General features: G+C 38.4%; 1 protein-coding gene across 4 annotated transcripts in view; it reads right to left on the bottom strand.

Moving 5' to 3' along the window:
* SYTL5 (synaptotagmin like 5) overlaps positions 1–24,044 on the bottom strand; it is an 84,201-nt gene that overhangs the window by 47,318 nt on the left and 12,839 nt on the right. The window contains exon 1 of one of the 4 annotated variants that reach the window (XM_053457421.1): positions 7,182–7,305. The exons of the other annotated variants lie outside the window; for them this stretch is intronic. The gene's annotated coding sequence lies outside the window, so the exon portion shown is untranslated. Of the gene's footprint in view, positions 1–7,181; positions 7,306–24,044 lie in introns of those variants that run through there. 4 annotated transcript variants of the gene reach the window in all.

Raw genomic sequence — 24,044 nt, 5'->3', positions numbered from 1 at the left:
GGGGTCCATGGGCGTTTGGGGCGGCGTTTTTTGCTGCCCCCTTGAAATGTGTCGCTCAAGGCAGTTGCACTGCCTGTTCCGGAGAGACTCATTATTGTTTAATATATATTGAACTAGTGATCACCTGGCTGAAGTCAATCTATATTACTTAGTACAGTTTTAAGGAGAGAAGAGATGGAGGGTGTGATAGAAACATTTATGTACATAAAGCGATTTAAGTTCAACAGAGAACTTTATTTCAAAAGAAAAGAAGTGCAAGAGGTCATAATCTAAAATTTGAGGGTCAGAGGCTTCAATGTCATGTAAGGCGCTTTTACTTTGTCAAAAGAGTGGTAGATAAGTAGAAAAGCCACCCAGCAGAAGTGTTAAAGATTGTTGCAGGAAACGTAAACATGCATCGGAGAGGCATGTCACTATTTTAAAGACAAGAGCAAGCATTGATTAAGGTTTAGGTCTTTACATTAGTAAAAAGTGGAAGGCTAGAGGATCCGAATGGTTCTTATCTGCCATGAATTTCTGTTTCTAAGTATTATATGAAAGAGTTAGATTCACTTAACCAGGCACCAGACAATACTTATAGCTCAGCAATAATTGCTCTTGCCATGGATAGATAAAAAGCTTCCATCTGGTATACTTTTATAAAACAATTCCACTGAAAAATGAATTTAAAATTGCTACTCCTTCCCACTTAAATCAGAGGTTGTCATGACAACCAATTATTCCGCAAAACGAAACAGAACATTTGACTAAAAGTACAATACTAATAAACTTTAAGAGGGAAATGAAACACAAAACCCGGTTACTTGGTTTCTAAGCAAATTTCCTTTTTTTCGATTTGTTCCTTAGCTTGAAAGTATTATTATATCATTTTTTCTTAAAGAAATATGTTTACATTTTTGATTAGCACAATTATTATTTTTTTCTGAGAGAAGCATTAACCCTGTTTAAAAACTGATAATTTCCTTTTGTTCTGTTATTAATTTCAATAAGGCATTATGACTTTTCATTTGGATGTTTTTTTTTGAGATTTTAGGTGGGTATTGCTTATTGCAAAGAAACTTCATATTCAATGATAATAAATTATAGATATTTACAAATTATTATGTGTATTTTTATGACGGTTTACATTTCTCTTTAATACATATGATCATATCTGGGAACTCTCCGGGTTTGACCCGGGGATTGCCGGGTGAAGCAACGCTTCTCCGGTTCAAGACCCGAATCCTCGCGGGGTCTTGACACGCCCAGCTTCCCGCCCATTTTCCCTTTAAAAGGGGGAGTTTCCCATTGCTGTCAGCAGGAACTCCCACCGACATCACTGGACCGCCCGCTGACATCAGCGTCCGCAAGGGAAGTCTCCGGGTAGACGGAGCCCATAAGTTCCCAGGTATGCATATGATAGTTGTGTCCCCTTTAAAATATAATTTTGTCCCCTTCTAAATGCATGGTCGGTTTCCTTTTGTGTTTACCGCTGTACACGTGTGCCAGCCAGCTCCAGCTATTATAATAGGAGAATGTGAAAATGAGCAATACACAACATTAACACACAGTAAGACATACTGATACAAAAGGAGAAGAGGGCATCGCTCTTTTGAGCTTGCAATCTAGAATAGCAGGCACGAAATGGATAGAATACATTTGTTTTAATGATCTGGTGTTCCCAATTTAGACATAAATGGCATGTGTGGCATCACAGGCAGTACCCAGAATCATGTTCCTAGTCACCACAAAGGAAAGACTTGTAGATCAGAATGTTGAAGGCCTCAAGATTAAACTAGAAGTTATTATATTCCATATAATATTTATGCCGCTGCTGCTTCTCTTGCTGGTGATAGGACATTGATGGGCTTATAGCTGGCTGCTCAGTTAATATGGCCTGGCATCCTAGAGATGTGTTTATTAGTTTATTCAAGATAGGTAATGACTGGAGGGTATTCCTACAATTTCAAAGCTGTCAGTGAAAGATTAAAGCCAGGACTGTGGATTCTCATTTGTAATGAGCCAATAAAATACTCAAACGGTTTATTATTCAATTAGTACCCTGTTGTGACATTCTGCCCTGGTTTCCTGGCTCCTGTATTGTGCATTCAGGTTTTTGGACTGTTCCTAGTTCAGCCTCTAGTGGCCGCTTTGCCTATGTTTCTGCTCTCCTCCTACTGTTGCCACCTGGCCTCGTTACCTGCTGCCCTGCAGTATAAAGGGCTGTAGCTTCCTGCAAACTGGGCCTTGGCATTGTAGTAATAGGACTGTTTTGCCCTGGTCCTGTTCCTGAATTATTCCTGGCTTCCTTTTGTACCTGATTCTGGATTGCTCCTGCCTTCAGCCCTGCGAGTGGGCTTCTTGTCGTGTGCCCTGCAAGTGGGCTTCTTGTCGTGTGCCCTGCAAGTGGGCTTCCTGTCGTGTGCCCAGCCTGAGGGCTTCCAGCAGCATGTCCAGTCCTGTGCTCTGCCAGTGAGCTTCCAGTCGTGTGCCCTGCCGGTGGGCTTCTATTTCAGCATCAGCCTTGCCAGTTCCAGTCCTGCACTTCTGTCTGCTGTGCCTGTCTACTTTGCACCATGAATCGCGGTGTACAAACAGACAACGCCATCCCTGCACCGAGGCCCCTCGCTAACCTGCTTACCCAGTGTGTGACAGAATGCCAAGGCCATACTGAGGAGTCCGCAGGGATACCATCGGTGTTATTGATGCTGGCTGAGGGTATGCTGGTGTTGTGCAAGTCAGTTAAGTGCATGGTTGAGTGCAACACTAGGTGTGCTAGTACCAGTAAGTCCAGGGCTGTGTCTGAACCTAAAAAGGTCCAAAACAAAAGTTATAAACGAGAACCCCTCACTAAAGCTGAAAAACAAAAGCGACAGGAGGGCAATTTATGCTTTTATTGTGGGGGGAAAGATCACAGGATTTCTGTCTGCCGGTTCAGGCCACCTAAACCAGCTAAGTCCTCTGTTGCTGATGAACAAAATATGCAAGCCTCAGAACATGAAAGTCATGGGGAAACTAGAGGTGAATCGGAGGAGGGTGAACCCAGTGCTCCCATTAACCCTTTCAATCCTGTCGTTGGGCCTAATGATCTTGAAATGCCTAGTGTGTCTGAACTTACAGGGGAGGAAAATCTGTCTTTCGAGGCTCCAGATCTCAGTGAGGAGGACATAACTGAGAATCATTTTTGTAGTCCTATTTGCACTGTTAAAGAGACTGTTTCTTCTACTCCCCGCAGACGCAAAACTGATAAAAGGAAAACTGTTGCTGCAAGGACTGCTATGGCGATTGGTTCTGTCAGGAGTACTACTCCTATCACTCAAAGCAAACGAAAAAATAACTCTGGAAAATTGCAGACTGCACGACATCCTTTAGGGGCCCCAGGTCTTGTCTTGGCTTCTGACGGGACAATCTTAGGTAGAGAAAATCTTGCTCAGTATGAAAAACATTTAAGTGAACGCAAGTCACTCCAATGTAAACGGCTACCTAATGAGTCTAAACATGTTTCTTTGATAAGCCAAAATGATTCTGTAAGAACCCCTAGCTCCTCTTCTAAACCCCTTGTCCTTGGCACAGTTCTGGTCTCTGATAAAGCTGAGGTAAAGAAGAAAAAGAAACCTGGTGCTCGCCAAGAGAAGATTATGACAGCCCATACAGAGGAGTCGCGCTACGTTCTGCCACCAGATTGTACCTATGCCTCTGATGGGACTGTAGTGAAAGTTAAAGACCTACAGATTTATGAAAATATGTTGTGTACTAATTCTGACTAGTTACCTGTTCATGCCCTGTCTGTCTGGTTTTCTGTATTAGGGACTGGAGTGTGCTGTTTTCAGAAGCTCCTTTTAGTGTGGTCCCTCTTCGTTTCAAGTTTTGTCACGTCCTGAGTTCGCTCCTTAAAGAGGGGGTACTGTGACATTCTGCCCTGGTTTCCTGGCTCCTGTATTGTGCATTCAGGTTTTTGGACTGTTCCTAGTTCAGCCTCTAGTGGCCGCTTTGCCTATGTTTCTGCTCTCCTCCTACTGTTGCCACCTGGCCTCGTTACCTGCTGCCCTGCAGTATAAAGGGCTGTAGCTTCCTGCAAACTGGGCCTTGGCATTGTAGTAATAGGACTGTTTTGCCCTGGTCCTGTTCCTGAATTATTCCTGGCTTCCTTTTGTACCTGATTCTGGATTGCTCCTGCCTTCAGCCCTGCGAGTGGGCTTCTTGTCGTGTGCCCTGCAAGTGGGCTTCTTGTCGTGTGCCCTGCAAGTGGGCTTCCTGTCGTGTGCCCAGCCTGAGGGCTTCCAGCAGCATGTCCAGTCCTGTGCTCTGCCAGTGAGCTTCCAGTCGTGTGCCCTGCCGGTGGGCTTCTATTTCAGCATCAGCCTTGCCAGTTCCAGTCCTGCACTTCTGTCTGCTGTGCCTGTCTACTTTGCACCATGAATCGCGGCGTACAAACAGACAACGCCATCCCTGCACCGAGGCCCCTCGCTAACCTGCTTACCCAGTGTGTGACACCTGTTCCAAACAATTTACATTGATAGAACAGAAACGCAATAAACATCACAAGCTAGACAGTCTATATAGTAATCCGTAATTCATGACACATCTGGTAATATGTGATAACTGCCTTATTATAGTTTTCTGTGCATATATAATACAGGGGGGTGTAGTTAAGCACATTCAAGAGTTACAACATACAAGCAGCAACGTACTCAGTAGATGTGCTAAATATCCTATGTGCATACAGCCCGCGGAACATCTTTCACTGAGCATTAAATAAGATACTGAATCACATTGGCTCAAACATTTACATATAGTTCAGTATAAATCATATTTTCTGTAAACCTTAACAACCGTCGTTAAAGGGACACTACAGAAATCTTCATTGCTGAGTAGTCCCTATAAATTTTCATTTGGTCCCTTTTGTAAAGAATTCGTCAGTATCCCCCCAATCATATACACTTACCTCTCTCCACACCCTTGTATTTGCCCCAAAACACCTACTGGCCGCTAATTAGCACGCACCCTATACACACCACCAGCTATCTCCACAGCTGGCTTTCACAAGAATCCCAGTGCGGGTCAAACAAGACTCCACAACTTAACTTGGAGTAGTCAATCTGGACAGAAACCAGGACCATGGAAGGGGTGGTGCACTGCAGCATATTAAAGTCATATATTAAGGTATTCTAATATGCATTCTTGGCTGGTGGGGCTGCATGGAGCACACGAATAGGGCCCATATTGGCTTCTGCTGAATTAGTACTAATATGGCTAATAATAATAAATTGGTACTACTTTACCGCTGCTGGGAAACAGCATTAAAGCATACTGGCTGGGTTATCCCTTTAATCGAATTATGCACATCTGTAATTAAGTATTGGGTATGTTACAACTTCGAGGTAATAAAAGCACCCAATTACTTACTGTAGGTCACAGCCTTTCTAGTAATTGTTTAACTGTAATTACAACAGAGATACACGGATGTAAACAACACCTACATTAACATAATTATGAATCAGGGATAGTTTACATAGAACAGGCTTTAGATTATGCTTATATAGCAGAAACAGAATCTCAAATTCTTGTGCGGCATGAATAGATACTGGGGGCTACACCCCATTTGATCGTTGGCATCATACCAATTTTTATTTTTTACAAAAAATGTTAGTAAGTAAAAAAAGTAAACTCTTATAGTCTGTTAATTTAACTAGCTGTTTGCAGGTAACAATGCCTAATTAAAATGTAAAGTGACAGAAGAGACCGCCTGACATGCGCAGAGAACACTGATTATAATCGAAGCACTTCCCTGCCACTGATTGGATGCTATATGCAGTCAACAAATGGTGTGTAAACAGGACCGGGAGTTGCATTGTGGATGTGGAGCTGCAGCATCTCCCAAAGGTACGTCTCTTTTATTTTTATCTACAGGTTGAAGAATGCATATTAAAGTACTTTATGTATTCTTTGTTTAGGAGGCTGCCTGGGACACTAGACTGTCCTTTAATTGAGTAACCCCTTTGAGTGTATTACTTCTATCTTAGGGTCAGATATCCGGTTGCATTTTAAACTCAGTCAGCATCCCCATGTGATATGCAGTCTGACATTTGCCTACAGCAATTCTAGATGAGTACATTCTCCGCAAATGTATCATATTCGACTGACATGAATCCCCTTACATAGAAGTCAAAATATTTTAAGGAACAGTAAAAGGTAAAAAAAAAACCCCAAAAAAACAGCTACTTTTGCTGACAGTGTAACAGTGACTGGACCTGGGGAGCCTTACAAAAGTAGATATGTAGCTAAATCTGTTTGAGAAGAAGACCAGATGGCTCCTTTAACTGAGGAAAAGGATAAGCCTTAACAAACACCTTTATAAACACCCTTTATAAAAGTGTACTTTGTTTCCTACGGTTATATATCGGTAACAGTGAGAGATATATAAAATCAAGTATCTACTGCCTTGCAGATGCAAATCCACCTGTACTCGAAACATAAGACATGTCCTTCAGTATATTGTGTATAGCTTGAGTATAATACATTTCAATCAATTCTTTTCACTTCAACTGCAGTCATTTTTATAAGCCAAAAACAAACCACTTGTGAAAAGCAAAACAGTACACTAAATGCGAAGGTGAAAACTGAATTGTAAATACTGCGCAGTGTGTCCTCCAACTGGTAGGTGAACCCTGACACCAGCATAGGGCCCAATGGATGGGTAAAACTCTTTCGGAGTTCATTAGTGTCAGGTGATAAAAGGACACCTCATGCCAACACTTCCTCTTGGTCTTATAAATAGCTAAGGACCCGGAAGAGAGGAGGTTCAGGGCCTTTGTATCCTGGGACACCAGGGACCCTAAAGTACTACAGTGGACATGATAACTGCAGACTAACCTGTAGGAAGAACACTGACATGATATAATGTAATATAACAAAACTCCCACTTGACACAGAACACAAATGAGATGGAATGGAAAGATTGAAGCTCTCCTGTGTTCTCCCTCAATACATTTCCAGACTGTAAAATGAAATCCATAAATCCTAATGATCCTTGAGGTGTATTACATGTACTACTAAAAGAAGGATCAAATCTATACTACAAGCTCTTCCCTTAGTATTGACAGCTGTGTTGTAACAGGAACAATCAGATGATATTTCAGAAGAACAGAACACTAGTAGAAAGCTTGCCAAAGTATCATATTGTATATGAAAAGTTATCTTACCTTATCAAGCTATGACTTATTATAAATACGGAAAGCAGAGAGTTTCTGATCTGTCCTTCATCAGAAAACACAACTTTCACTGTGTAACAGACAGAGCTTTCAAAGGTCTCTGCTGCAAAACCTGACAAACCAGACGGCCTTGTCCAGATACCAACGACAATACACACGCCCACCAGTTCAATGTCTGCCTGCCAATATCACTAGCAAACATCCCAGTAAACGCCCCATTCAACATTTAGTCTTGAAAGGTGACGTGCTTCCAGCCAGGTAATAATTCCTAGGAAGTTCTGCCTTTTTCCTGTCCAACCTTTAGGCGTCTGTGTAACCTGTTTGAGCAGCACTGCCGGGATGTCACAAATTTACCACCAGCTACCATGAATACTTGACATTCTAATCCTGATGACATAGAAACATATACGCAGAAACAGAATTTGCGGGCAGCTATGTAATATTAAGTCCATCTATTCTGAACATTTCAGCCCACTATAGAACTGCAAACGTTATTTGGTTCTTGACCTTGCTTTATATTCAGGATAACCTCATGCCTATGTTATGACTGAGAAAATTCCCTCGATGAAAGTTGAATGGAAACTTATGTCTCATGGTTTTATTGCCACCACACAAGTAATGTCAAGGAAATGAAAATCTTCTGAAGTTCAAATCTTGGAAGAAAATCAAGCTCTTAAAGACATTTCACATAGTAGTAATAATGAGATGCGTAAATACAGTATGAGAAAATATGGTCTGCGTGGTTAATAAGCGGCAAAAGGTAAAGCGAGGGAAGGGTAATTCTAACAATATTGCCTTTTTTTACGTATATGGTATAGATATAAAGATTGGTATAGCTGGTTGATGTGTGATACCACCACGATACATTGCATAATCTATTTTTGTTGTATGTATTTGATGCATAAAATATATTTTACATATGTGAACACATTATAGGGGGGAAATAGCGAGTAAAAATAAAAGTTTTACAAAATGTCTCAATTATAACACATCCTCTTACTACTCTGAATTATGTGCCATGCCAATTAACCAATTAACTGAGACAATTCGTAATACAGAGTGTACAAAATCACTGTTTTCTTTCTGCCCTATACAGATACAGTGGATATAAAAAGTCTACACACCCCTGTTAAAATGCCAGGTTCTTGTGGTGTTAAAGAATGAGACAAAGATAAATCATGCCAGAACTTTTTCCACCTTTAATGTGACCTGAAATGTGAACAATTCAATTGCAAAACAAACTGAAATCTTTGAGGGGGGGACAAAACATCACAATAACCTGGTTGCGTAAGTGTGCACTTAAACTATTACTTTGTTGAAGCACCTTTTGATTTTATTACAGCAATCAGTCTTTTTGGGTAGGAGTCTATTAGCATGGCACATCTTGACCTGGCGATATATGCCCACTCTTCTTTGCAAAAGCGCTCCAAATCTGTCAGATTACGAGGTAATCTCCTGTGCACAGCCCTCTTCAAATCACCTCACAGATGTTCAATTGGATTCAGGCCTGGGCTCTAGCTGGGCCGTTCCAAAATGTTAATCTTCTTCTGGTTAAGCCATGCGTTCGTGGATTTGGACGCGTGTTTTGGGTGGTTGTCGTGCTGAAAGGTGAACTTCATCTTCAGCTTCCATCGGACGCCTGAAGGTTTTGTGCCAAAATTGCCTGGTATTTGGAACTGTTCATAATTCCCTCCACCCTGACAAAGGGATGGGATGTCCAGTTCTTGGTAATGTCTCTGTTGTGCCATATTTTCTCCACTTGATAAAGACTGTCTTCACTGCTTTGGAAATACTTTTATACCCTTCTCCTGACTGATATCTTTCAACAATGAGATCCCTCTGAAGCTTTGGAAGCTCTCTGCGGACCATGGCTTTTGCTCTGAGATGCAACTAAGCAAATGTCAGGTAAGCAGCTCAACTTCATTTGTGATTAATCAGAGTCACTTTAAATGATGACAGGTGTGTAATGACTTCTATTTAACATGAGTTTGAATGTGATTGGTTAGTTCTGTTATAAGAGGGTGTGCACACTTATGCAACCAGGTTATTGTGTTTTTTGTCCCCCCCCTCAAAGATTTCAGTTTGTTTTCCAATTGAATTGTTCACGTTATAGGTCACATTAAAGGTAGAAAACGTTCTGACATGATTTATCTTTGTCTCTTTCATTAACAGCACAAGAACCTGGTAGACTTTTTATATCCACTGTATTTATATTAGGTATGAGGGAAACATGAGTGCTAGGAACACGCATTTCTGATCATGAGACATACCTGTTAACTTCTTAACTTTGGTCACAAATTAGTTAATGAGACCAAACATACCTGTTTATACCTTTAACCAAAAAAACAGTTTCATATTTGAAATTCCATGACGAGAGAGACGTTTGTTTACTATGTAAAGAAAGCATATAAGCTTATTTAAGTCCTAGCCACAAACACTGGTGTGATCCCTATATGCCTCAAACTATATTATCTATAATATACATTGTAGATAAAGTATACCATGTGTGATTATTCAAGCAATGAAATTAAGATTATTGAAGTAGCATGTAATGAATCCTGTGTGAGGCTTTTTTCTCAGGCATCAGCAATAGTGATAGTCCTGAGCTGTGAACTACCTGGTTTTATATAAAGGATAAACTGAACCATTCCCACAGAAGACACCAATGTGGTTGGTCCATTTTTAATAGGCCCTTATATAAGGGACAGTCTAGTCATCATATGCACATGATAGCTGAGAAGTACCTTTAAATTTACATGGTGTCCCTAATATGTGTCGGTTCCTTTCACCATAACCCAACTATTTTCTGTGCAGGAGGTGTGTTCTGTTCTGTAACGTTATAAACCCCCCTGCCATCCAGCTCCAGCGCATGTGCAACAAATGTTCCCAGTCATTTCCAACATCCAGTCAGTGGCAGGACTCAGCGGACCACGGAGGAGGACAGGAGCTGCAACTTTATAGTGCATTCTTCTTAGGTAAGGATGTCTGGAACATTAAACTGTGCCTGAGGGGCAACTCTGCATCTTACTCTTACTTCTTCTACACCTGTTAAGTTTCCTTTAAAGAAGCCCAGTGTCAATTTGCCATTTTAGTAGCCCTCCCTCTGAACTCTAATATCTCAATATCCTATCCTATGGGGACTTTTCATTGCATTAAAAATACACAATTAAGTACAAATGTAGCACTTATGTCTTTTTGGAAAAAAGCTATGATTCAATTTCAATATCATAGTTTGTGCATGCAGTGAATGTCACATTAGAGGTTATTCTTAATAAATTATTCCTATACAACTCATTCAACATATTTTATTCATTTTTTACAGTTCTTTTTCATCTTCATAATATTTACACGTTAACATCGTTATCACAATAACTTAAAGGTTAGCCTCAGGGATGTAAGGAATCAGTGGTGCTACAGGCCATACTTAACTAGTGTCCTCCAGCACACATCTCTTACTCTATTCTGATTTGGGAGCTGGTATGGATACAGGGAAAACCAGGTTATGGCATTAGACTTTGCAGAAAGGTACCTAGTTATGTGTATACAGATATAGGATATTATTATATCTCACTTACTGGAACAAGCTGGGGTAAACATTATACGCATTGCAGAATCTACATTGGAAATGGGGGACATTTGTATGAAGTGCCCTGGCTATAAATCTGCAAAAACCTAAAAGTATAAAGGTGATAAATGCTTTTAGTGCTGGATTCTTCTACAGTTTCATCTCAGCTGTGACATTTGCTCTTTACATTTAAATTATTCTATCACATTTTGACATTGTATACAGTGCACACACAAAGTTTAATAAAGGCAGGTCCAATAATTATTACACTCCCTATATAATTCAAATGACCAGGTATAGGCACTTTGTGGAAAACGTATAGGGCACCACAGGTGAGAACTGAGTTTATAGGCCATATCTCCAAATCTACAGTATGTGTATGAACTTTAATGAATATGATAGCCGAGAGCCCACCTTATATTTCTGTGGTGTCCCCCTTTGCAAATGCATGAGGGGATTCTGCAGAATCAGTGGCAACGATTGTCCGACCACAGAGGAAGAAGGCATCTACAGCTGCAGGGCTGTAGCTTCTACCCCAAGTAAATATTTTTTTCCCATTTTTTAAAGAATGTATATTTAATTCTCATAAAGTACTTTAATATGCATTCTTCTTTACTAGGGCTGTCAGGGACACTAAACTGCCTCTTTAAGACAAAACATATCAACTGCCACATTCAGTCACTCCAATAAAGTGATCTGCAAGGGAGCGTATACTGCGTGACTTGAATGTAGTTGTGTGACTAGTACCTGTATAATAACAAACACACCAATTTCAAAAGGTACTAAAGGCTCGTGGAAAAATGCTTCAGGCAAACTATCTTTATCTAAATTGGACTGTCAGTAATGAGTCATACTGTATATCTAGTTCCTCAAGCAATAGACAATGCTATTTTCTTTCTGTCTGTTCACTGCTTCCTATGATCCCCTGTTAAAAACTAGTGGCAGAGATATTAATAAGCATACCTATGAACTCTATGGGTTTGACCTGGAGTCTACGGGTGGTGTCCTGCTTTTAGGGGCTCTCTGGTTCAGTTTCTTCTTTCTCCATGCCTACTCCCCATCCACTTCCCCTGATCCCCACCCACAAGCCATCCCAAGAAGACCAAAGCCCGTTGAACATTTAGCCCCGCCCCCACACAAAGCCACTTCCCCCGTAAAAAGGAGACCTCTGGCTTGCCTTCCCACAGAAGTTCCCAGATATGGCTTTCACCAATAATAATCATATTTCCCTTCATATGATATAAATAATTCATTACTAAACAAACAATAAACGGATGCAGTTTTTATTAATTTTGATAAATTCATATCTTATAATTGGACACCAGCTCTCCCACAGCCTACAAAAATGTTACATAAATATATTTTATCATGATCAAACAATACAGTAGGGTGATTGTTCAGTAAGGGTTACACATTTTTCTGATATCGGAATGTTTTTAACCCTTAAAATCCCTTCTAGGATTTAATAGTAGAAAAACTAAACACTGCATAAAAAGAAGACTTGGAACTTTCAATCTGTTGAAAAGCTCAGCCAAATGGCCTACAAATATAGCTGCCAAATCTCATTTGGCATACTCAAGCTACTCAATTAGGTAATAGTATTCCCCAAACAGACTCCACAGAAGAACCATAAAAGAAGCACAATAATACCATTTACACATATTATAAATACTGTCCAGTGACATCCACACACTTTAAATGTATCAGAATTAGTTTACCATGCAGTTAAATGGATCTGCATACCATCAGTGTCCCAGGTGCTCAAAATGGGACACCTCTGTTGGATGGCATGGGTTGAAGTGTATAGGAACATGTTTACATGTGCATAGGGCATGGTTTGCATGGGGACAGCACCTGACACTTACTCACTGAAGGAGAAAGCCAGTATATGACGTGGTATCTTGACACACGGCATAGGTGTGTCAGAATGGGGCAATCATTGTTGCTGTGATTAGTCTTAAGTCTCATACAGCCAAATCTTGCTTTCTTCCTTCCTCACTCTTCAGCGTTTTTCCTAAAAAGTTATCAGCCGCCTTAGGATAACTGGTGCATAGGAGGCAAAAAAGGGGAAGCAGGACATTAAGTTCTGGTATCGGACTTCTCAATGCATGGCTTAATGTTCCTCAAAAAGACCCTGTCCCATAGCGTTCCACCTGTCTTACAAGGTGTTTTTGTATGAAATGCTATTAAGGACACTTAAGGCCTATCCTTTTAATCAGGCTAGTTTGCTAGTGTGTCAATAGCATGTACTGGTCAAACTAGACTTGTGGATTCGTCTTCGGGCGAACATGAAAACGAAACGAAGAGTGCCCCTTAACCCCTTAAGGCCCCTTAACCCCTTAAGGTGCAACAAGTTACGGCACCAGGAGCCTAAAAGTCTGTACGAGCGACCAACAGAGTCGCTTGTACAGACTTTTAAAATCCTAATGCAGCAACTTGCCCGGCAGATCCCACTGGTCTCCCTGTTCTATCAGTTAAATGTCCGTACAAGCGACTTTATTGCAAAGTAGGCAGAATACCCAGAAAGATGTCATAAAATTGTCATTACGTTAGCAGTGTTTAAAGGACCAGTGAAGAAAACATTGATCAACTTACCAAACTAGTGCCACAACGTTTGTTTTCCGGCGAGAAATTATGCTTCCAGCTCATTTGGTTCTGATGAAAATCAGTGGGCATTTTTAAATCATTCATTCACTCTCTCTCTCACTCTCTTTTACACTCTCTAAATATTTCCCTACCTCCTCTGTCAACCACTTCCGATTCTGAATCTTCTTGTTTTTCATCTTCTCTCTTTTATCTTTTATCTTCTCTCCTCTATTATCTATCTTTGTCTGCATCCTCTTGGACATAACCCGGCGCAAACATCCGCCAAAATGGTGACACTTTCGGTGACATCCTCTACCTCGATCCTCTAATCAGGGGAGCGGATGTTACCGGAAGCGCTGCAATTTTGGAGGAATTTCACCTTAGGTCTGCCAAATACTAGCTAAGCTGTTGTTACTCCTAGACCATTTCACTTCACAATAATAGCACCTACAGTGGAGCATACTAGAGAGTTAACAAACTGGCTTGTGACAAAGATGGTGTCCTATGACACTTTAATGTGCCTGGGCTCTTTAGAATGTCACATTCTACACCCAATGTTTATCTATGGAGATGGCTGCCTTTGTGCTTGATTTTATACAACTGTTGGGTGTGGATGAAACACCTAAACTTATGTAAACATACATTTGGTCATATATTATATATATATATTATATATTACAGATATACATAGAAAGGAACAGTGATGGTAAAGTGGTGCAGCACTATAACATAATAGAAATTAGTGCTAAACATTAATACAGATAATTTGTTGTACCTGAATCAGATAATTGTATTAATTTATCCACACAAAACATAGGTAACGAATAGTGTGTATAACAGCCTTTGATTTACTAGAAATATGTAGTCTAGTCTATAGCCAATGGGTGAAATATTATACTATGTAACATTAGCTAAAGTAAGTCATCACAACAATGCATGAATGCTTGTACTACATAATGAAATACATGCCAACGTCATGAATGATCGCCTCCAGAAAAATGTTGCAGGCAGCGAATGTTCATCCAATATATATCACTTTAACTTTATGAGCCATTATGCATAATTTAAATCATTACATTTGCCTTGGGAATTTTACCAATTACAAGGACATTTGTAGTTATTATATGTTTACTGCCTCTGCGATACCTTGTAAGAGCATTAGCACTTTCATACTACTGTGATTGGGACTGTGTTTATAACTATCGACACAGGAAGTATTTTTTTTATTGTACAAAATATAATGGTTAGAACTCGAAGATACATGATTGAAATATGAGCAGTATCTTATATACAGGTATGCATTTATTTTACCGTATTTGCTCGATTATAAGACGACCCTGATTATAAGACGACCCCCCAAAATCTGAATATTAACTTAGGAAAAAAAGAAAAAGCCTGAATATAAGACGACCCCAAAGGAAAAAAGTTTTACCAGTAAATGTTAATTCATGTAAACTATTTTTTTTAATAAAAGCTATGATTGAGAAAAATATTTTTTTTGTTTTTATTTCTTGTATTTTCCAACCTGTCCCCCCAGTTACCCACATCTGCCCCCAGGCTTGCCACTCCAATATGGCACTGTGGCCCATGATATGCCTTTTAACCCTCTATATGCCACTGTGCCCCATGGTATGCCTTTTGACCCCCTATGTGCCACTCTGCCTCCAGAAATGCCTTATACCCCTATATCCCATTCTGGCATTTAGGGGGTTAAAATGCATATTATGGGGCAGAGTGGCATATAGGGAGGTATAAGGCATTTCAGGAGGCAGAGTGGCATTAAGGGAGTTAAAAGGCATTGTATAGAACACTCTGCCTCCAGAAATGCCTTATACCCCTATATGCCACTCTGGCATTTAGGGGGTTAAAAGGCATATTATGGGGCAGAGTGCCATATAGGGAGGTATAAGGCATTTCAGGAGGCAGAGTGCTCTATTAAATGCCCCCTTAACGCCACTCCAGAAATGCCCTATGCCCCCATTTAACACACACACACACCCTATACCCCCATTTCACTAACACACACACACACACTCTCTCTCTCACCCCTCTCTCACCCCTCTCTCCCCTCTCACCCCTCTCTCCCCTCTCACCCCTCTCAGCCCTCTCTTACCGGTGCTTCCAGCCGGGGCAGCCGGAAGGAGGAGGAGTTGGCAGCGGGGGTTTGTATGCGTCCGTCGCGTATACTTTCCCCGGCTGTCAGAGATCAGAGTTCCCCGCACCGGTGCCGGTCTCTGACAGTCGGGGAAGGTCTACGCGACGGACGCAGACAACCCCCGCTGCTAGCCACACCTCCTTCCGGCTGCAGCGGATGTTGTCTACGCGGATCGCATAGACGTCAACCCGCTGCCCCAGCAACACAGCAGGAAGCACCGGTAAGTGTGTGTATGATGGGGGGGGACAGGAGGATCCAGGTCCCCTGCAGCGGTGCGGGGGATCTGGATCTTAGTCTCCTAATCAGACCTCTATTTGAGGTCTGATTAGAAGACGACCCCGATTAGAAGACGAGGGGTATTTTTCAGAGCATTTGCTCTGAAAAAAACCTCGTCTTATAATCGAGCAAATACGGTATGTTACTCCAACAAATTCTTATACAGCTGTTTCAAGTTTCCTTCCTCTCCAGACTGAGAATCTGTTCATTCACATTTAAACTAGAGTATAAACTCTAAGATTCAGAAGCAACCTAGTGTAAATGTAGAGTGTTGACTACATGCCATAATTCTTATATATTAATAAACTTTGATCTTTTTTTCCCTACCAAAATTCATTTTAAACATTTCCCTCCAGAATGCTCAAACCATTTGATTTTGAAACCTCTAGTTCATGCTGCTCGGTCATTCAGGTTTAACTTCAGATCAGGGGATTTACTCTCTTTGACAGTGTTTCTACTACTGGGAGTGCTATGGGTTTCACCAAAAGACTCCGGGTGAAGCTCAGCTTCTCTGGGGCACCACAGAGAAACTCTGGGTAGCAGGAGGGGTATTACGGCACACTCCCTGCCACCTTCCCCTCCAACCATAGCCTGTTTTCCTGGTGTGGGGCTAGCTCTGCGCACAATATCAGCGAGACCACCCACCTACGCTAGTGGGGCTAGCTCTGTGCGCAACATCAGTTGGACCACCTAACCGCATCCCAGAAAGGGAAGGTTGTTGGTCCGGGTAGTCTGTTGTAGACTACGGATCTATGTGTAATCTTAATTGTAGGAATGATGTGACATAAATTGACAATTTAGGCTTGAATTAAGGGTGTCAAATTTTGTCATGTGTTTTATTACCATAACTTCCTTTCTCTTTGTGTCCGAAATTCCTCATTAATGTAGTGACCCTCAGATCGTTGATGCTGTGTCTATTTTGGCAGGTATGTCTGTCCTTTTTCTATTCACATTATGTCCATGCAAACACTCTGGCTTTGGCTGTCAGCCCTGCCGTGTCCCGCAAGGGTAGCCTCCAGGTAGCCAGAGCCCACAAGTTCCCAGGTATGTCTGTGGTACCCTGGATAGAGCTTTTTTTTTAAAATCTTTTTTATAAGAGGCAGATAATAAAAAAGGGTGAGGAAAATAGGTATACAGAGCATGAGAGAACACATATTCTGTAGCCCACTACAGATTTTTTGTGTGAAATACTCTACAGAGCTGCCTGCATTATGGCACATCAGACTGTTAAGCAGGCTAGCATCCCATTGGCATGGGTGGCATTGACAGTCACTGTTCAACACTAAATACTACCATTATAGGGATAGAATTGAGACCAGTAGAGTGTAAGTACATATATGCACAGTGGGTCTCATAGTGTTGCCTGCCAGAAATCATCGTTGTGAGTAGCAGTCACAGTGTCATCACTCAAGCAAACACTGTTTGTTTCACTGTTTGTTACATGATAAAAAATGGACATCAATGCCTTTCTATTTTTTTTATTTCAGTAATCACTTTTTATTTCAGTGGAATCACTTTTATATATTTATGGTATATCACAACTAAATTGTTTAAAATGACTACAAGCTTGTAGCAGTGGTTTCCAATTCCAACAATACATTGATCACGTACACACATAAGGCACTTAATCAATATTCCTTTGAAGCTGCAACTACAATTGCACAGAGAATTCCTGGCTGTTTAGATGAATTTCCTCACAAGAGACCAATTAATTACACTTACAAGTAGGTGAACTACTGTAAATATAGTTATAGTTATACTTTTATAGTTTCTGGCATTAATTAAAATATTTGCAATTTTTTGTTTCAGATTACTTATACCCCGACTCGTACGTAGGGCTGGATAAAAAAAAAAGTGTTTGTTTCATGCTTTACATATAAAAATACATTTCTGGCAATAAAATGTCACCATCTGGTTTAAGGCAAGAAACAGGCCTAGTATTTTTACATATTTTGCATGAATAATGTTATGCATAAATGCGCCATTATATCTCTCTATGTCCTTTCCTTCCAATTTTTTTTATTTTTTGTATGCTTTTATAGGCTTTTATCATTATTTAAAAATGTTTCAGGAATTTGTATAATTTTTTATTGTTTTATAAAATGTAAGTGTATCTCAAAGCAGGCCACACCAAAATAAAAAAAAAATTCAACAAGGAATATACTCACTGACGTTCTGATTACTCATACTTTCTGCTTGGCCACAGGAATATCTGTACAGTAGTAATATTGCTTTGCTCCTCTTAGAATCTAAGTTTATAACTTGGTATTCAAATTAACATATTTTCTCCATTCAAAATATATTTTATATGGGGCAGAAAATACAGCATCAGTAATGTGCAGCCAGTGGCACATCACAATGGCATATTGCATTTCTCAGCAGTAAGGGTAGCTGCCATGGTGGTGAATAAACAAATATGACCTCATAAATGAGTTCTGTTGATATAAAACCTGGTTTGCTTCAAATCATAAAAATTGATGTATTAATACATTATACAATTCTGGAAGGTGACACTTTGCAGGTAGAACTGAATCAGGGTGATTCATTTATAAATTAGTAAAGTATTTCTTCAGTTAAGAAGGAGAAAGAATGATAAAAATAAATCAATTTATAAAAGTTGAAACTTTTTTTTTTCATATCAACCTACCATTAGTAAAGAAGCCACAAAAAATGTTAATATCACAACTTTTTATAGCGGCAAAAATATGTATTGCTAGGAAATGGAAATCAGAGGAAATTATAACCTGGAAAGAGGTCGAGGTACAATTCAAATACCAAAAGATGATGGAATTAGGGTTTTTCAGTTCTAGAGGTTAAAATAATCCCCACATGGGAACCTCATTTCCACAGAGTAATTCTAGCCCTAAGTAAGAGCGGAGTATGAATGTTGTATGATTGTATAACTTTACTATACATTGGATAGTTGGTATAGGAGATAAAATCCTAAATTATTATATTTTTTATTACTAATAATTTATTGGAGAAAACATACTGTAAATTATTATTAATTATGGAAAGACTTACACACTAAATTAATGTATTTCCTCTTATTAATATGGAACTTTGGAAAATTTTACTGTCATTTGTTATATATTATGGAAAGATATGTATACTTTAAAAAAAAAAAGGAGAAAGAATGTAAATTTCTAAGATAAAAACAGATCCAACTATCATACCGTATTATATATATATATATATATATATATATCCTATATATATATCTTATATATATATGTGTGTGTGTATATATATATATATATATATATATATATATGTATATATATAGGATATATAGCTATATCCTATATATATATACATATATATATATATATATCATATAAGTAAGAAATTTGGCAAGTAACATGAATAATGTGCTGTGATTCATTCTGTAGCTTATGTACTTTATCTTGAAATATGTAATTACCTGTGGTCTTATGTAATGGTTTTGCTGTCTTAATTTTATGGGTGGTGGAGGCTTACACTTATTACAGGCTTTGCGAGCAGATGACAGGAGAATGACGGCATTTCATAAGTGATTTCTCTCCTTAGAGAGAGGGTCTCTGTAAAATTAGTATTATAGTGAAAACATTAAGCATGCATTAAATGAAAATAGAGGAAGATGTTTGTTCTTATAGTTCCCCTATGCAGATTAGTCATCAAAATGAATAACCTATGCTTAAATACCGTGTATGAACACAATATACTACAGAAATCCATTTAATATTTTTGTATACTTGGACATCAGGAGATAATGCAAACCCCTCTTTGGCTTCTTGGTGCATCAATGGGAATCTACAGCATCTACTGCTAATTACTTCTGCAATTACTTATTAACTGGCATAGACAAGGTTTCCGTTACATTGTATGTATGTTATGAATCAAATAACACATACATGAGCTATGGCATGTTCCGAGACCTGTTCACATGCCACATCACACATGAATGGAGACAGGGTCCCAAAATATGGCATGCGTCAGATAATCAAGAAATGAGTTAAGCAATAACAAAAAAGCAAGAGGTTCTACAACTAAACTGTAAATGTAATGTACCTTTTCTGAAAGTGTACAACAAATGGCAAATTTGAAACCACTTAAACTTGAGATTCATAAATATCTGTAGGGGTGGGTGGCGTTACATTTTTTTTTTTACCCGACTGGTGGGTCTTGTTATTCACAAAGAACAAATATTGGACTTGGCAAATAAGAAATACACGACTACTGGGTGCCTGCTTTAAAATGCATGCGTGCAGTCTAGAAACATTCCATCTGGAAGGCTTTTGTGTTCTATAATTCTGTCTCATCAAAGGATGAAAGGGACAAAATGACAGAAAGTGATATATTAGAGGCTTGGGGGAAAATAGTTTTAGTTTTACATTATGTCTGTTTTATTATTTAAGCTGTGATGATGGCTGTAGACTTATTTTTTTTACACATACTATGCATGCATTGCTTTATCTTCATGATAAGTGTGTTTGAGTTAAAGGAACATTCATGTCGTTTTTTTTACATAACTGTTTCTTTAGGTGAATTCTAAGATAATCTTCAGTATCGCACTCTGCAAAGCTTTTATCCATTTAATACTGTATAGCTACACATTTTTAGGCTTGATAACGCTTTAGACTGCATAGCATGCCATTGTGCCAAATGGGAGCCAACATAATTACACTTTGAATCAATGAGAGAGGGTGAATCAAGAAGAAGACAACATCCACCAGTTCTAAGTGAAACACCATCCTTTCACTAAGGAAAAGTTCAACAACTCTAAAAGTCTATGTTTATGAGTATTTTTTTTTATAAATAAATGCCCTATTCTTCTTCAAAATGCCTTTCTCCGTTGCATTAATAGCTGCAATAGGTTGATAAGTCAGATAAGAACTCTCAGTAAAACCTTCAGCCACGTCTCTACCAACCCCATCCAAACAAGTGTCCCACTTGTTCAGCTGAAATGTTGGGATTTATGCATGTATTTTCATAATAAAGAAATAAAACATGTGTATATGTATATTATACTATATATGACAATCCCAAAATTACACAATTCCACTATTTACAAGCACAGAGCCCCAAAACAATATCACACATATGAAACCATTAACTAACCATTTCATCAACAAGCCAGAACTAGATAAAAAAAAGTCATCCTTGGACGTCATCCTCGAGGAGTTTATTATAGATTTTTTGTATTAAGCGTTTTATAAACATTAAACTATCTTTAAAGTATACTATTGTTACAACATGGTTAGTAGTAAGGTAATTACTACTAAATCATTTTGAATTTAAGTATATTTACATTTTTTGTTTGTTTGCATTTCTACAAATATTGAGTCAACTCAGTTCTTTCTTGTTTTTGTGATGGTAACATAAAGAGCCTTTTGGTTAAATAGGTAGCTTAATTACTGTACTAATAAATAGGGAAATTATATCTTTTTATATTGTATTTATGATCCACATCAGAAGCATACCTTTCAGCTTTTCATATGGTAGAAAGGGAAATATTCTGTTAACGGGTGCGGGTAGCGGTGTAGTTGGGTGCAAGACTTTAGCAAGACATTTTCATAATTATAATAATATTCAGGCTTTCGAATATATAATTTTCTGTCTTTCGCTGTTATGTGGACTATGAATCATAAAAACAGGTGGGCTTAGAAAGGTCAGTCACGTTCTTCTTATACCGTATGTTTCAGTTTAAAGAAATAACATTATTACTAACACATTTTTAGCCCCCAAAGAAACAATATTTCTAGATTAGCGTCCAGATAAATTTAGGTTTTCATTTCCAATTGCCCTCTTTGCAACGACTAGAATGACAGGGGAAAAATGTTCTTGGGGGTAAACTAGACAAGTAATTACTCCCTTATTTTGTATTGCACTTATCATTATTACATTAAGCCCAATATGCAATATGGGTGTTAAAGAGATTTATGTTTTTTTTTAACAAAAACAACATTTTGATTTGATTATACATATGAATGTTTATTTTTTTATTTTATTTTTCAGTGTTTTAGATCATTATGCTTTGAAAGCATAAACCATCATCACCATCACCATCCTTTCTGCTGAGCACTAATAAAACCCTCTGTTTTTTTTTTTTTTTTTGGTTTATATAATTTTTATTCAAATTTATCGATATTGTAAGGACAAAAATATAAACTCACAAAGACACAAAACATAAGCACATAAAGATATAAACATCAATATAGTCATGAAATAAAGATATTTATTTCAATATTTTATGAGATCACTTTGAGGATGGAAGATTAATATGAAACAGAAAGTTCTGGGGTGTTAAGGAAGTATCCCTTAGTAAAATGAAAATAAATATTTCTCTTATCTTAGTAAGCAGAGTCAAATTCTTGCTTCAGATATGTAGTTAAGCGTCTTCTTCCCCACATTGCGAAGAAGTATTTAAACAAATTGTGTTGTATTTATTCAGTCTAGCTGAGACTAAGTTCCACCTGTAAATTTTCTTGTATCACTCTGTTATTTTAAGGCAGAAGTGAACTGTGGGCATGACACAGCCCTCCATAGATCAGTTCTCTTCCTTCTAACCAGCTCATTGAGCGGTGTCGCTGCCCAGTAGAGTCAATGGCTACCTGTTATGTAGCAGAGGGGTTGCCACTCCAATGGACTTGTTGCCCTGGTCAGCCTACACTAGAATAGGCCACTGGCAATGATTAAAATGTCCTTGCTGACTGGCGAATTCCATTGGTAGCTAATTTTACTTTTATACATATCACCCATCTGATTTTGTTATTAACCCTTTATGTATGCCTAGTATATAGTTGTACAGTATGTCTATTTTTATCAGTCTCTCGGTGACAGAAGACACCAGAGATACAATGTAGGTCATAGATTTTTGGATGACCTCTTTTATGCACAGGAAGCATTGCTCCATGTCTGGGCTAAACTTTGAGCACGTTTCCAAACTGCAAATTTATGAGAAGCCAAGTCATCATGCTTTGGATTGACGTTAGGGATTCCGTGGTCTACTGACTGGTGTCCACTTAATACTGTAAACACACAGATCTATAGCAGAAGACGAGGAAAAAAACAGGGCTGTTAATGAACACCCTAAAATGGAACAGAAATTCTAATTATAAATATTTATTTTCTAAAAAAGACAACCAGATTGAGATGAAAGTAACAAAAACTGTTTAAACATAAACTATTTCCCCAGTTAATACTATTTTTTCTGTAAATATTCCCATTGTACTTTATTAAATTAATTGCTGTTGCTTCTATGGTGGGAAATATCTAATGAAAGATAATATGATTTTTTTTATTGTAGTATCTTAACTATAAAATAAAATATTCATATGCCTCTAAAGCTTTAATAACACAAAAGCAACATAGAAAATGTTAGGTTTCTTTTAATTTTTATTGCAGTGCCTGCTTTTGTGTCATTTAGTGGTTTGGACATTTGCTAATCACATGGAATAATGTTTCTAATGGTCCAGAACTATTAAAAGTCTCCAAAATGATTAAAAGTCTGCTGCTCACGTTTGCTATGTTTTACATAAGTAACAGTAGAAAAAAATTGCATCTTTGCATCCTAGATGAGTTCCCTAGAACTTAAGACACCATCATTGGTGGCAGCACAATGTTACCTTTTCATAGATATTATTACCATTGTTCAATTTGGAGAACAGACACTTAACCTTAGATAGAAACTGTAGATGTAGATGTCCTACATATATCCCATGCTTTTAACTTCTGCTAAACCCCAGCTTTTACATACTGTATGCATTTGAATATCCATTAATGTGCTCATGTATATAAGTTTAGCATATGTTCTATTATTACTCTGACATTTTCTTCTAGAAAAATAACCTGCACATTTAACACAGTTATATAGCCTGAATTTATGTGTTTTTTTTTTTTAATGAATCCACCTAAACAGCCAACATGTGATCCTTCTTAAGCCACAAGAGTTCATGTACCAGTGTATGATTCTGCATATTATTCAGTAGGGTAACCAGATGTCTGGCTTGATTGCGAAACATAAAAAATAATATGTAGGGCAAACATCATTTGAATACATCTGAACATTTGGTTTTATGAGTATTTTTCACCCCAAAACTGCTTTGGATGATGGGAATTGTTGTCACACTTTACAAGTTATCTGTTGCATAAAAAAAAACTTAACTCAAATTTGTAAGATAAAATCTTCACAAATGCATATTTATAAGAACTACATAAGATTTATCCCCACTTAGAATGTCTGCCACGTTTACACTTAGAATATTCAGATTTCAAATCAACTGCTAGTAAC

This window comes from Spea bombifrons, chromosome 2 (assembly GCF_027358695.1).
Source record: "Spea bombifrons isolate aSpeBom1 chromosome 2, aSpeBom1.2.pri, whole genome shotgun sequence".
Lineage (NCBI taxonomy): Eukaryota > Metazoa > Chordata > Amphibia > Anura > Pelobatidae > Spea > Spea bombifrons.
The sequence above is the reverse complement of the archived record's forward strand: the minus strand, read 5'-3'. Positions and strand labels throughout refer to the sequence as shown.